This window comes from Zalophus californianus, chromosome X (assembly GCF_009762305.2).
Source record: "Zalophus californianus isolate mZalCal1 chromosome X, mZalCal1.pri.v2, whole genome shotgun sequence".
NCBI lineage: Eukaryota > Metazoa > Chordata > Mammalia > Carnivora > Otariidae > Zalophus > Zalophus californianus.
Window position 1 is genome coordinate 79885155 of NC_045612.1, and position 15245 is coordinate 79900399.

A 15245-nucleotide genomic window follows, 5' to 3' on the forward strand; every position below is an offset into this window, starting at 1 on the left:
ATTAAACAAATAAAAGATGAAAAAAAAAAAAAAAAAGCCTGGTCCTCTTTCCACCAGAACTGAAGCTGACAGTTTGGAGAGCTCTATGTCTATGATCCATAGCCTTAATACATGTGGAGGACTTATGTTGGTCTTCTGAGGGAGACACATGCTGCACTGGCTCAGAGTCAGACCTGCCCTTAATGAAGATGGCCCTTCTGGGTGCAGAGGGGTGGGGTTTGGTGTAAGCAATTCCAGCCTCCCCTGGAGGCACTGTGCTGCTGTGTTTCTCTCTGAAGTCCTACTGTGCTGGTAGGCGTGGAGGGGGGGGGAAGGAATTGGAAGATGGTGTCACCTGCCCTTTTGTCCTCGGGGAGAACTCACTGCTTCCACTGTTCAGGGGGCCCTCACAGAAAAGTGAACAATATTCTTTTCTGTGTCCCAGCTTTCTATCAGATCCCTCCCATTAACTTGTCTGTGGCTGGCTGTCCACATGCCCTGGGCCACAGTTCTCCTGTGTTTTATCTCTGGCTGTTGACTGGGATTCAAAACAACAAATCTTAGACTAGCTGACAGCAGGTGGACCTGCTCCCTTCCCCCCGAGGAAAGCCTTATAACACTGCACCTGGCACCTTTCTGTCCCAGAAAAGCAGTCACACACCTGTGCAGGTGCCTGGAGTCTATGTTGAAACAGCAAAAAGCTGCAACCAGGTTATCCATCCCCTATGTGTACCTCTACCCCTGCTGTTGAATGGCCACTCAATACTGCCTGGTGGGTCTTTAGTCCTTGGAGAGGTAAAATACCCTCTTCCAAATGCACTCCAAGAAAGGGAATGTTCTTTCCCCATGAAACCCCGGGGATCCCCACACCACAGTGTCTTGCATGAACCCTACACACCTCCCTCTCTCCCACTCTCTCCCTCTATCCCTGACTATGCTCCACAGAAAGGGTTCCCACCCCTCCACAACACTGAGGCTTTTATTTTTCCCAATTCACATCTCTGAACCTCTCATTTGCCATTTTCTTTCCTTCCAATCGTGCTGACTGTTTTCTTAATCCTCAGATCAAGTTGTTCCTAGTTGTTGAAAATGATTTGGCATTGATCTAGCTGTGTTTGAGAGATGAGGCAAGCCCAGGGTCCCCCTACTGTCATCTTAACTCCTCACTCTTAAAATGTATATTTTAAAATATACAGTTCAATGAGTTTTGACAAATGTATAGGTTTCAAATTACAAGTGCCATCAAGTTATATGGCATTTCCATCATTTCAAAAGGTTTCTTTTCATTTCTTCCTAGTTAATCTTCACTCTCAGTCCCTAGTTGAAGGTAATCACTGCTCTACATTCTATCACTCTTAATTAAATACATTTTTTCTAAACATTCATATAAATGAAATTGCATAATATGTATGCTTTTATATCTTACTTCTTGCACTTAGTATAATGTTTTTGAAATTCACCCATTTTGTGTATGTATCAGTACTTTCTTTGTATTCCATTATATAGATATACCACAATTTGTTTATACATTTACCTATTGATGGACACTTGTAGTCTTTGGGAAAAAAAGAAGAAAGAGTAAGTGTGTCATGTAAAATAAAAGCTTTTTCATTTTTTATTATTACCTTTTAAAGTTTAAATTCTAGTTAGTTAACATACAGTGTAATATTAATTTGGGGTGCACAATACAGTGATTCAATACTTCCATCAACACCCAGCACTCATCACAAATGCCCTACATCATCCCCATCACCTATTTAAACCATCCCACCACACAACACCCTTCAGGTACCCATAAGTATGTTCTCTATATTAAAGAATCTGTTTCTTAGTTTGCCTTTCTCTGTTTTCCCCTTGCTCATTTGTTTTGTTCCTTGAATTCCACATACGAGTGAGATCATATGGTATTTGTCTTTCTGTGATTGACTTAAATCACTTAGCATAATATTCTCTAGTGCCATCCATGTCATTGCAAATGGCAAGATTTCATTCTTTTTTATGGCTGAATAATATTCCATTATATCTATGACTTATTTATCCATGCATCAATCAATGAAAATACATAGGCTGGTCCCATAATTTGGCTACTGTGAATGATAATAAGATAAAGGATAAAAACTATATTAACCTGGGTGCCTGGGTGGCTCAGTTAGTTGACTGCCTTCAACTCAGGTCATGATCCCGGAGTCCTGGGATCAAGTCCCACATCGGGCTCCCAGCTCAGCAGGGAGTCTGCTTCTCCCTCTGACCCTCTCCCCTCTCATGCTGTTTCTCTCTTTCGTACTCTCTAATAAATAAATAAATAAAATCTTAATAAAACTATATTATCCTTTCAATAGATGCAGAAAAACATTTGACAAAGTACAACATACGTTCATGATAAAAATCCTTAAACAAACTAGGTTTACAAGGAACATACCTCAACATAAGAAAGGTCATATATGAAAAACCCACAGCTAATATCATCCTTAATGCAGAAAACAATTAGAGCTTTCCTTCTATGGTCAGGAACAAGACAGGGATGTCCATTATGTCCACTGTTATTTAACATATGTTTAAATAATATACTTAACACTGTTATTTACTGGAAGTCCTAGCCATAGCAATCGGGAAGAAAAAGAAATAAAAGGCATACAAATTGGCAAAGAAGAAATAAAACTTTCACTATTTGCAGTTGACTTGATAGTCTATATAGAAAACCTGAAAGATTCACTAAAAACCTGCTAGAACAGATAAATTAATTCAGCAAAGTTACAGAATACAAACTCAGTGTACAGAAATCTGTTGCATTTCTATGCACCAATAATGAAGCAGCAGAAAGACAAATTAAAGAATCAATCCCAGTTACAATTGCTACAAAAACAAGATACAAACCTAACAAAAAGATGAAGGACTTATACTCTGAGAACTATAAATCATTGCTAAAAAAAAATTGAAGATGATCCAAAAACTGGAAAGACATTCCATGCTCATGGATTGGAAGAATAATGTTAAAATGTCTCTACCATCCAATGCAATATACACATTTAATGCAATCTTTATCAAAATACCACCAGCAATTTTCACAGAGCTAGAACAAACAATCCTGAAATTTGTATGGAGCCACAGAAGATCCTGAACAGCCAAAAGAATTTTGAAAAAGAAAAGCAAAGATAGAGGCATCACAATTTTGAATTTCAAGTTCTATTACACAGCTGTAGTGATCAAAACAGTATGGTTCTAGAAGAAAAAATAGATACATAGATCAATGGAACAGAATAGAAAACCCAGAAAAGAGCCCAGAACAATATGATCAATTAATCTTTGACAAAACAGGAGAGGATATTCAACAAGGAAAAGACTGTCTCTTCAACAAATATTTTTTTACATTTTATTTTAATTCCAGTATAGATAACATATAGTGTTATATTAGATTCAGATGTACAATATAATGATTCAACAATTCTATATTTTACTCAGTAACCATTGAAGTAAGTGTACTCTTAATCTCCTTCAACTATTTCACCCTTGCACACCCACCTCCCCTATGATAACCATCTGTTCTCTCTAGTTAAGAGTCTGTTTCCTGATTTGTCTCTTTTGTTCCCATTGTTCCTTCGTTTTGTTTCTAAAATTCAACATTAGTGAAATCACATGGTATTTGTCTTTCCCTGACTCACTTATTGCCCTTAATGTTATACTATCTAGAGCCTTCTGTATTGTTTCAAATGGAAAGATTTCATTCTTTTTTACGGCTGAAAAGCTGAATAAAATTCTCTTCAACAAATGGTTTTGCTAAAACTGGACAGCAGCATGCAAAAGAATGAAAATGGATTACTTTCTTATGGCACACACAAACAGAAATTCAAAATGAATGAAAAACTTAAATATGAGACAGGAAACCATCAAAATCTTAGAAGAGAACACAGGCAGTAACCTCTTTGACATACACCATAGCAACTTCTTACTAGATATGTCTCCGGAGGCAAGGGAAACAAAAGCAAAAAAGAAACTATTGCAATGGTTGAGGAAAGATGACGGAGGAGTAGGGGACCCTATTTCAACTGGTCCCTGGAATTGAGCTGGATATCTACCAGACCATTCTGAGCACCCACGAAACCAGCCTGAGATGTAAGAAGATCTGGATCTCTACATACAGAATATCACAGGCAGTTGGTTTTGAGGTATGAAGCGGGGAGCCCTGATTCTGCAGGCAAATATCAGAGGATAAACAGCAGCGGGAGGGAGCCTGTCCATGGGGATCCTACACCACCAGTGAATGACAGCTTCCCACGTTGTGAAACGGGCACGGACTCACAGACCGGTAGCGGCGGGGAAAGGACTTTAGGGCAGGCCCCAGGGCAGAAACCCGGAGCGGTGGTGTCGCATGTGTAAACTGGGAGCCGCTGGTGGTTTTAGAGGCACAAAAGGCAGAGACATGCCTCGACCTGGAGGCAGGACTGGGCGCACTGTGGAGGGGCGCACAACCCAGGCTACTGCAGTTTATAGCAGCACAGAAAGAAATGGAAACAGTGTGGCCTGGAGAACTCACTGAAGAACAGACTGCAGTCTCTCTGCTCTAAGGCAGAGGGTTGGAAATGGTCTCTTCTGCTCTGACTCACAGAAGAGAAGCAGAAAGCTACCAGGAAAAGCCTCCAGAGAACAAACCGAAAAACTGATTCCCGCTGAGTCCATCCCCCGCCACAGAGGGGCAGGGCAACTCCCCCCAAACAGGGTTGCCTCAGTAACAGTGTGGCAGGTCCCACCCCCAGAAGACAAGATGGGAAAACAAGAGGCCAGCAACCCTAAGATCCCAAGAAAACAGGTGCATCTTGCTTGGGTTCTGCTCAATAATTTGGATTCTATACATTCCCTCAACCACCCATCAACAGAACGACTGGGAGGAGGAACCCCCAAAATAGAAAAGACTCAGAGATTATGACTTATGCTGCAGATTTAAGAATTGATGCAGATAAAACCAAGATGTCGGAGATGGAATTCAAGCTAGCAATTGTGAAGACAATGGCTAGAATGAAGAAATCAATTAATGGCAACCTAGAGTCTCTAAGGGCAGAAATGAAAGCTGAAATGGTAGAACTTAAAAATGCTATCAATGAGATCCAATCCAATCTAGATAATCTAACAGCTAGGGTAAGTGAGGCAGAAGAACGAATAAGTGACCTGGAAGACAATATAATAGATAAAAAGGGAAAAGAGGAGGCCAGGGAAAAACAACACAGAATCCATGAAAATAGAATCAGAGAATAAGTGACACCATGAAGCGTTTCAATGTCAGAATAATTGGAATCCCAGAGGGAGTGGAGAGAGAAAGAGGAATTAGAAGATGTATTTCAGCAAATCGTAGCTGAGAACTTCCTTAATCTGGGGAATGAAACAAACATTGGGGTCCTAGAGGGAGAAAGGAGCCCTCCCAAGATCAAGGAAAATAGGCCAACACCACGACATGTAATAGTAAAATTTGCATATCTTAGAACCAAGGAAACCATCTTAAGGGCCGTTAGGGGGAAGAGATTACTTACGTACAGAGGGAAGAATTTCAGAATAAAGTCAGACCTATCCACAGAGAACCGGCAAGTCAGAAAGGCCTGGCAAGACATATTCAGGGTAATAAATGAGAAGAACATGCAGCCAAGAATACTTTATTTGGCAAGGCTGGAACTTAGAATGGATGGAGAGATGCAGAGCATCCATGACCGGCAGAAACTGAAAGAATATGTGACCACTAAGCTGCGCTGCAAGAAATATTAAGGGGGGTTCTATAAAAGGAGGAAGACCCAAGAGTGATATACAACAGAAATTTACAGGGACAATCTATAAAAACAACATCTTCACAGGCAACATGATGACAATTAATTCATATCTTTCAAAAATCACTCTCAAAGTGAATGGCCTAAATGCTCCCATAAAAAGGCACAGGGTTGCAGATTGGATAAAAAGATAGGACCCATCTATATGCTGCCTACAAGAGACTCATTCTGAACCTAAAGATACACCCAGACTGAAATTGAAGGGATGGAGATCCATCTTCCATGCCAACAGACCTCAAAAGAAGCTGGGGTAGCAATCCTTATATCAAATTAGATTTTAAACTAAAATCTGTAATTAGAGACACAGAAGGACACTATATCATTCTTAAAGGGTCTATCCAACAGGAAGATCTAACAGTTGTAAATATCTATGCCCCCAACATGGGAGCAGCCATCTACATAAGCCAAATGTTCACCAAAATAAAGAGTCATATTGATAACAATACATTAATTGTAGGAGACCTCAATACTCCACTCTCAGCAATGGACAGATCATCTAAGCAGAATATCAATAAGGAAACAAGAGCTTTGAATGATACACTGGAACAGATGGACCTCATAAATATTTACAGAACATTCCACCCTACAACAACAGAATACTCATTCTTCTCGAGTGCACATGGAACTTTCTCCAGAATAGACCACATATTGGGTCACAAATCAGGTCTCAACTGACACCAAAAGACTGAGATTATTCCCTGCATATTCTCAGACTACAACGCTTTAAAGCTGGGACTCAATCCCAAAAAATTTTGGCAGAAATTCAAACACTTGAAATCTAAAGACCACTCTGCTCAAGAATGTGTAGGTCAACCAGGAAATCAAAGAAGAACCTAAACAATTCATGGAAATCAATGAGAATGAAACTCATAAGTCCAAAACCTAGGGATACTGCAAAGGCGGTCCTAAGGGGGGAATACATAGCCATCTAAGCCTCACTCAAAAAAATAGAAAAATCCCGAATTCCCCAAATAACTCTACACTTTAAAGAACTAGAGAAAAAACAACAAACGATGCCTAAGACACGCATTAGAAGAGAAATAATTACAATTAGAGCAGAGATCAATGAATTAGAAACCAGAAAAACAGTAGATCAGATCAACGAAACTAGAAGTTGGTTCTTTGAAAGAATTAATAAGATCGATAAACCACTGGCCAGACTTATCCAAAAGAAAAGAGAAAGGACCCAAATTAATAAAATGATGGATGAAATGGAAGAGATCACGTCTAACACCAAGGAAATAGAAACAATTATTAGAAATTATTATCAACAACTCTATACCAATAAACTGAGTAGTCTGGATGAAATGGAGGCCATCCTGGAAACCGATAAGCTGCCAAGACTGAAACAGGAAGAAATTGACAACCTGAATAGGCCAATAATCAGTAATGAGATTGAAGCGGTGATCAAAAACCTCCCCAAAAAAACAAGAGTCCAGGGCCTGATGGATTCCCTGAGGAATTCTACTAAAGATTCAAAGAAGAAATAATACCTATTCTCCTGAAGCTGTTTCAAAAAATAGAAAGTGAAGGAAAACTTCCAAACTCATTCTATGAGGCCAGCATTACCTTAATCCCCAAACGAGGCAAAGACCCTATCAAAAAGGAGAATTTCAGACTGATATCCCTGATGAATATGGATTCTAAAATCCTCAACAAAATCCTAGCTAATAGGATTCAACAATATGCTAAAAGGATCATCCACCACGACCAAGTGGGATTTATCCCTGGGATGCAAGGGTGGTTCAACATTCGCAAATCAATCAATGTGATAGAACACATTAATAAGAGGAAGGAGAAGAACCATATGATCCTCTCAATTGATGCAGAAAAAGCATTTGACAACATACAACATCCTTTCCTGATTAAAACTCTTCAGAGTATAGGGATAGAGGGAACATTCCTCAAGTTCATAAAATCCATCTATGAAAAACCCACAGCGAATATCATCTTCGGTGGGAAAAAGCTGAGAGCCTTTCCCTTAAGATCAGGAACACGACAAGGATGCCCACTCTCACCACTATTGTTCAACATAGTAGAAGTCCTAGCAACAGCAATCAGACAACAAAAAGAAATGAAAGGTATTCAAATTGGCAAAGAAGTGAAACTCTCTCTCTTCGCAGCTAACATGATACTTTATGTGGAAAACCCAAAAGACTCCACCCCCAAATTACTAGAACTCATACAGCAATTCAGTACTGTGGCAGGATACAAAATCAATGCTTAGAAATCAGTAGCTTTCATATACACTAACAACGCAACTGTAGAAAGAGAAAAAGAGAAACGATTCCATTTACAAAAGCACCAAAAACCATAAGATACCTCGGAATAAACCTAACAAAAGAGGTAAAGGATCTATACTCTAGGAACTACAGAATATTCATGAAAGAAATTGAAGAAGATGCAAAAAGATGGAAAAACAGTCCACACTCATGGATCGGAAGAATAAACATTGTTAAAAAGTCTATGCTACCCAGAGCAATCTATACCTTCAATGCCATCCCAATCAAAATTCCAATGACATTTTTCAAAGAGCTGGAACAAACAATCCTAAAATTTGAATGGAATCAGAAAAGACCCTGAATCGCCAAGGAAATGTTGAAAAAGAAAAACAAAGCTGGGGACATCACGTTGCCTGATTTCAAGCTATATTACAAAACTGTGATCACCAAGACAGCATGGTACTGGCACAAAAACAGAGATATAGACCAATGGAACAGAATAGAGAACCCAGATATGGACCCTCAACTCTATGGTTAAATAATCTTCGACAGAGCAGGTAAAAATATGAATTGGAAAAAAGACAGTCTCTTCCATAAATGGTGCTGGGAAAATTGGACAACCACATGCAGAAGAATGAAACTTGACCATTCTCTAACACCATACACAAAGATAAACTCAAAATGGATGAAAGACCTCAATGTGAGACAGGAATCCATCAAAATCCTAGAGGAGAACATAAGCAGTAACCTCTTGGACATCGACCACAGCCACTTCTTTTAAGATACATCTCCAAAACTAGTGAAACAAAAGCAAAAATGAACTTTTGGGACTTCATCAAGATAAAAAGCTTCTGCACAGCAAAGGAAACAGTCAACAAAACAAAGAGGCAACCCACAGAATGGGAGAAGATATTTGCAAATGACACTACAGATAAATGGCTGGTATCCAAGATCTGTAAAGAACTTCTCAAACTCAACAACCAAAAAACAAATAATCAAGTCAAAAAATGGGCAGAAGACATGAAAAGACACTTCTCTGAAGAAGACAGACAAATGGCTAACAGACACATGAAAAAATGTTCATCATCATTGGCCATCAGGGAAATTCAAATCAAAACCACATTGAGATACCACCTTACACCAGTTAGAATGGCAAAATGGACAGGGAAAGAAACAACAAATGTTGGAGAGGTTTCGGAGAAAGGGGAGCCCTCTTACACTGTTGGTGGGAATGCAAGTTGGTACAGCCACTTTGGAAAACAGTGTGGAGGTTCCTCAAAAATTTTAAAATAGAGCTACCCTATGACCCAGCAATTGCACTCCTGGGTATTTACCCCAAAGACACAGATGTAGTGATAAGAAGGGCCATATGCACCCCAATGTTCATAGTAGCAATGTGCACAATAGCCAAACTGTGGAAAGAGCTGAGATGCCCTTCAACAGGTGAATGGATAAAGAAGAAGTGGTCCATATATACAATGGAATATTACTCAGCCATCAGAAAGGATGAATACCCAACTTTTACATCAGCATGGATGGGACTGGAGGAGATTATGCTAAGTGAAATAAGTCAAGCAGAGAAAGGCAATTATCATATGGTTTCACTTATTTGTGGAACATAAGGAATAGCATGGAGGAGAAGGAAAGGAAAAATGAAGTGGGCGGGGAACCGGAGGGAGAGATGAACCATGAGAGACTATGGACTCTGAGAAACAAACAGGGTTTTAGGAGTGTGGGGGGATGGTTTAGCCCGGTGATGGGTATTAAGGAGGGCATGTACTACATGGAGCCCTGGGTGTTATACAAAATCAATGGATTGTGGATCACCACATCAAAAACTAATGATGTATTGTATGGTGACTAACATAACATAATAAAATTTAAAAAAAAGAAACTATTGCGAGTTCATGAAGATAAAAAACAAACAAAAAACAACAACAACAACAAAAACAACTTCTGTACAATGAGGGAAACAATCAACAGTAACAAAAGGCACTTTTTCCAAAAAAAGAAAGAAAGAAAGAAAAGGCACCCCTTGGAATAAAAGAAGATACTTGCAAATGACATATCTGATAAAGGTTTAGTATCCTAAATATATAAAAAGCTTATATAAAACTCAATAACCAAAAAACAAATAACCACTCAAAAAATGGGCAATAGACTTTTTCCAAAGAAGACATACAGATGGCTAACAAACACATGAAAAAATGCTGAACATCACTCATCAGAGAAATAGAAATCAAAACTACGATGAGCTATCACCTCACACCTGTCAAAATAGCTAAAACGTACAACACAGGAAACAACAGATGTTGGCGAGGATGTAGAGAAAGGGGAACCCTCTTACAATGTCAGTGGCAAAGCAAGCTGGTGCAGCCACTCTGAGAAATAGTATGGAGGTTCCTCAAAAAGTTAAAAATAGAGCTACCTTATGACCCAGCAATTGCACTACCAGGTATTTACCCAAAAGATACAAAAGTACTGATTCAAAGGGTTACATACACCTTGATGTTTATAGCAGCATGATCAACATTAGCCAAAGTGTGGAAAGATCCCAAATATCTATCAACTGATGAGTGGATAAAGAAGTTGTAACAAATTGGTAAAAACAATAATTATTGATATACATGTATTGATCACTATTTTACCTGTTTTGTTGTTGTTTGTGGAGTTTTTCTCTGAACTTTTCTTGTCTTTGTCAATTTTGGTCTTTCTTTACACTCAGAGAGTCCCTATTAATATTTCTTGCAGGGCTGGTTTAGTGGTTTAGTTTTTGTTTGTCTGGGAAACTTTTTTCTTCAAATTTTTATTTAAATTCTAGTTAGTTAACATACAATGTAATATTGACTTCAGGTGTAGAATGCAGTGATTCATCCTTTCCAACACCCAGGACTCGTAATAACAAGTGCCCTCCTTAAAACCCATCACCCATCTAGCCCATCCCCCACTCACCTCCCTCCATCAACCCTCAATTTTTTGTTTAGTTAAGAGTCGCTTATAGATTGTTTCTCCCCCCTCTCCCTTTCCCCCTTCCCATATATTCAATCTCTTTTGTTTCTTAAATCCGACATATTAGTGAAATCATATGGTATTTGTCTTTCTCTGACTGATGTATTTCACTTAGCGTAATACACTCTAGCTGCATCCATGTCGTTGCAAATGGCAAGATTTCATTCTTTTTGATGGTTGAGGAATACTCCGTTGTATATATATACACCACACCTTCTTTATCCATTCAACACTTGATGGACGTCTGACCTCTTTCCATATTTTGGCTACTGTTGATAATGCGGCTAAACATTGGGGTGCATGTACCTCCTTGAATCTGTATTTTTGTGTCCTTTGGGTAAATATATAGTAGTGTAATTACCAGATCCTAGAGTAGTTCTATTTTTACCTTTTTGAGGAAACTCCATACTGTTTTCCAGAATGGCTGCGCCAGTTTGCATCCCCTTCCTCCTCCTCCTCGCCAACACCTTTTGTTTCTTGTCTGGGAAACTCTTTATCTCTCCTTCTGTTCTGAATTTAGCCTTGCTGGAGAGTATTCTTCTTTGAAGATTTTTCATATTTTATATATTCTTTGAATATATCATGCCACTCTCTTTGGGCCTGCCAAATTTCTGTTGAGAGATCTGTAGCTAGACTTGTGGGTCTTCCCTTCTAAGTTAAGGACTTATTTTGTCTTGCTGTTTTTAAGATTTGTTATCTATCACTATATTTTAAAATTTTATTTACACTATGTCTTGGTGTTGGCCTGCTTTTGTTGATTTTGATGGGAGTTCTTTTTCCCTCCTGGATCTGGATGTCTTTTTCCTTCTCCAGATTAGGGAACTTTTCAGCTATGTTTTGTTCAAATAAATTTTCTGCCCCCTTTCACTCTCTTCTTTTTCTGAGACTCCTGTTATAAAAATGTTACATTTCATGAAGTCACTGAGTTCCTTATGTCTATTCTCATATTGCATAATTATTTCTGTTTTGTTCAGCTTCATTATTTTCCATTATTTTGCCTTTTATATCACTAATTCATTCCTCTGCTTCTTGCAGCCTCCTGTTCATTGCATCAAGTGTGTTTCCAATCTCAGTTATTGCATTCTTCATTTCTTTTTTATTTAAATTCAATTAATTAACATATAATATATTATTTGTTTCAGGGGTGCAGGTCTGTGATTCATCAGTCTTATATAATACCCCGTGCTCATTACAACACATACCCTCCCCAATGTCCATTACTCAGTTACCCCAGCTCCCACCCACCTCTCCTCCAGCAACCCTCAGTTTGTTTCCTAAGATTAAGAGTCTCTCAAGGTTTGTCTCCCTCTCTGGCTTCATCTTGTTTCATTTTTTCCTCTCTTCCCCTATGATCCTCTGCCTTGTTTCTTAAATTCCACATATCAGATCATATGATAGTTGTCTTTCTCTGATTGACTTATTTCACTTAGCATAATACCCAAATGATTCTTTTTCAAAAACCTTTATCTCTGTGGTAAGACTTCCCTGAAGCTTTCCATTCTTTTTTCAAGCCCAGTGACTACCCTCATGATTGTTGCTTTAAACTCTCCATCATGTATGTTACTTATATCTCTTTCACTTAGATCTCTGGCCATGACCTTATCATGTTCTTTCATTTGGGATGAATTCTTTCATCTTGGAATTTTCTCTAAGTCTCTGTATTCTTCTTTTTGTTAGAAAAGCCTGCTATGCTTTCTATTCCTTAGTGTTATTTTATAAAGAATAGGTCATGTAGTGTCTTGGGTCTAGCGCTTCAGGGAGTGTTTCTGGTGTGTGCTGCATATGCTGTGCTTTTGTTTTTGCTGCTCTATCCTTCATACTAGTCATTTGCAGGGGATCTCATTGCCTGCAGTGGGCAGTGTTTAGTCCTTGGCCAGAATGTGGTGAGTTTTAACTAGGTGTCCTCTGATCTCCTTGTTAAATGAGACCTGATATTACTTCCACTGGAACTGAAGTCCTGCAGAATTTTCTGGTCTGGAGACATAGTTTCGGCAGGTGTTTCTGCTGGTCTTTTAGGGTGGTACCTATTGCATGGGACTTAGGCAAACTTGACTGAGAAGGGCAATCCCACCAAAGCACAGCTATGTCGGACTTGGTGTAAGCAAGTTAGGCAGCCTTTGTCAGCACTGCTTCCCATACATGGCTCTGTGTTTATGCTGAGTGATAGAGGAGTGAAATGGCATAAGCCAACTCCTTTGTCTCTGGAGTGGTGTCTCTATGAATGCTGCCTCTGAAGGAGAACTCCAAGATGAAGGAATAATCTCCCCACTTTGTGTCTCATGTATTTTTCAAATTGTTGTTTCCATGCCATCCACCTCCAGGTTGTTTGCCTGCCTTCTCTCCAGGAGCAGAACAGTGTCCTAAGGCCTCTATCCTAGTCAAACCCATTGACCTTTAAAACTCCAGGCTAAAAAAATCCTAACCAAACAGTTTAAAGATCTATACTCTGAAAACTATAAAACATTGATGAAAGAAATTGAAAATGATACAAAGAAATGGAAAGACATTCCATGTTCATGGATTAGAAGAACAAATATTGTTAAAATGTCTCTACTACCCAATGCAATATATACACAGTGCAATTTCTATTAAAACGCTAAGTATTTTTCACAACGCTAGAACAAACAATCCTAAAATTTGTATGGAACCACAAAACACTTTGAATAGCCAAAAAAATCTTGAAAAAGAAAAGCAAAGCTGGAGGGATCACAATTCCAGACTTCAAGTTATATTACAAAGCTGTATGATCTAAAAAAAAAAAAAAAGTATGGTTTTGGTTGTAAAAAAATGCAATTGTTCCTGATTGTACATGAAAAGTACTACGTCCAACATGAAGGGACAATCCCTACTGTTAAAAAGAAAATGCAATCTGGATCAAATTACTTTCTTAAAAAAATTACTGGATATGTTTCATTTCATTGATAATGCTTATATTTCATGCAAAAATGTACAATGTTTCTTGGATTTACAATATGTTACTTTCAGTGAAACATATTCTTTGTTTATCTTTTTGTTTTGGTATGGAAACATAGAAACAAAGAATGTTTTCTTCAAAGTTTCTTATATAAAATAATTATATTACTAAAAAAAAGAATGTAAAACACTTCATTTTAGTAATCCCTTATGTAATCCTGATTTAAGTATTGAGGATCTGTTTTTAAAAGCCCACTTGGAGTTTGTTAAGAATCACCAACTGCATTCCTTATATTAGAGGTAAAGTTTACAGTATCCAGTGACAAACATTTTGCTCTATTACTCTGTAATCTAAAAAACAAACAAACAAAAAAGTATGGTTTTTGGTTGTAAAAAAAAAAACAAAGCTGTATGATCAAGACAGTATGGTACAGGCAAAAAAAAAAAAAAATAGACACATAGATCAATGGAACAGAATAGAAAAACCAGAAATGAACCCACAACTATATTGTCAATTAATGTTCTACAAAGCAGGAAAGAATATCCAACAAGCAAAAGACAATTTCTTCAACAAATGGTATTGGGAAAACTGGACAGCAACATGCCAAAGAAAAATGAAACTGGACCATTTTCTTACACCATACACAAAAATAAATTCAAATAAATGAGAGACCTAAATGTGATACAGGAAATCACTAAAATTCCACAGGACAACACAGGCATCGACCATAGCAACAGCTTCATAGGTATGTCTCCTGATGCAAGGGAAACAAAAACAAAAATAAACTATTGGGATTTCCTCAAAATAAAAAGCTTCTGCACAGTGAAGGAAACAATCAACAAAACTAAAAGACAACCTTCGGAATTGGAGAAGGTACTTGCAAATGACATCTGATAAAATGTTAGTATCCAAAATATATAAAGAATTTATAAATCTCAACACCCCAAAAATGAATAATCCAATTAAAAATGAACAGATGACATGAATAGACTTTTTTTTTTCCAAAGAAGACATCCAGATGGCCAACAGACACATGCAAAGATGCTGAACATCACTCATCATTGGAAAATACAAATCGAAACTACAATGAGATATCAATTCATACCTGTCAAAAGGACTAAAATGTACAACACAGGAATCAGCAAGTGCTGGCAAGGATGTGGAGAAAGGGGAACCCTCTTACACTGTTGGTGAGAATGCAAAGTGGTGCAGCCACTCTGGAAAAAAGTATGGATGTTCTTTAAAAAGTTAAAAATAGAACTACCCTAATATCCAGCAATTGCACTACTGGGTATTTACCCAAGGAATAAAAAA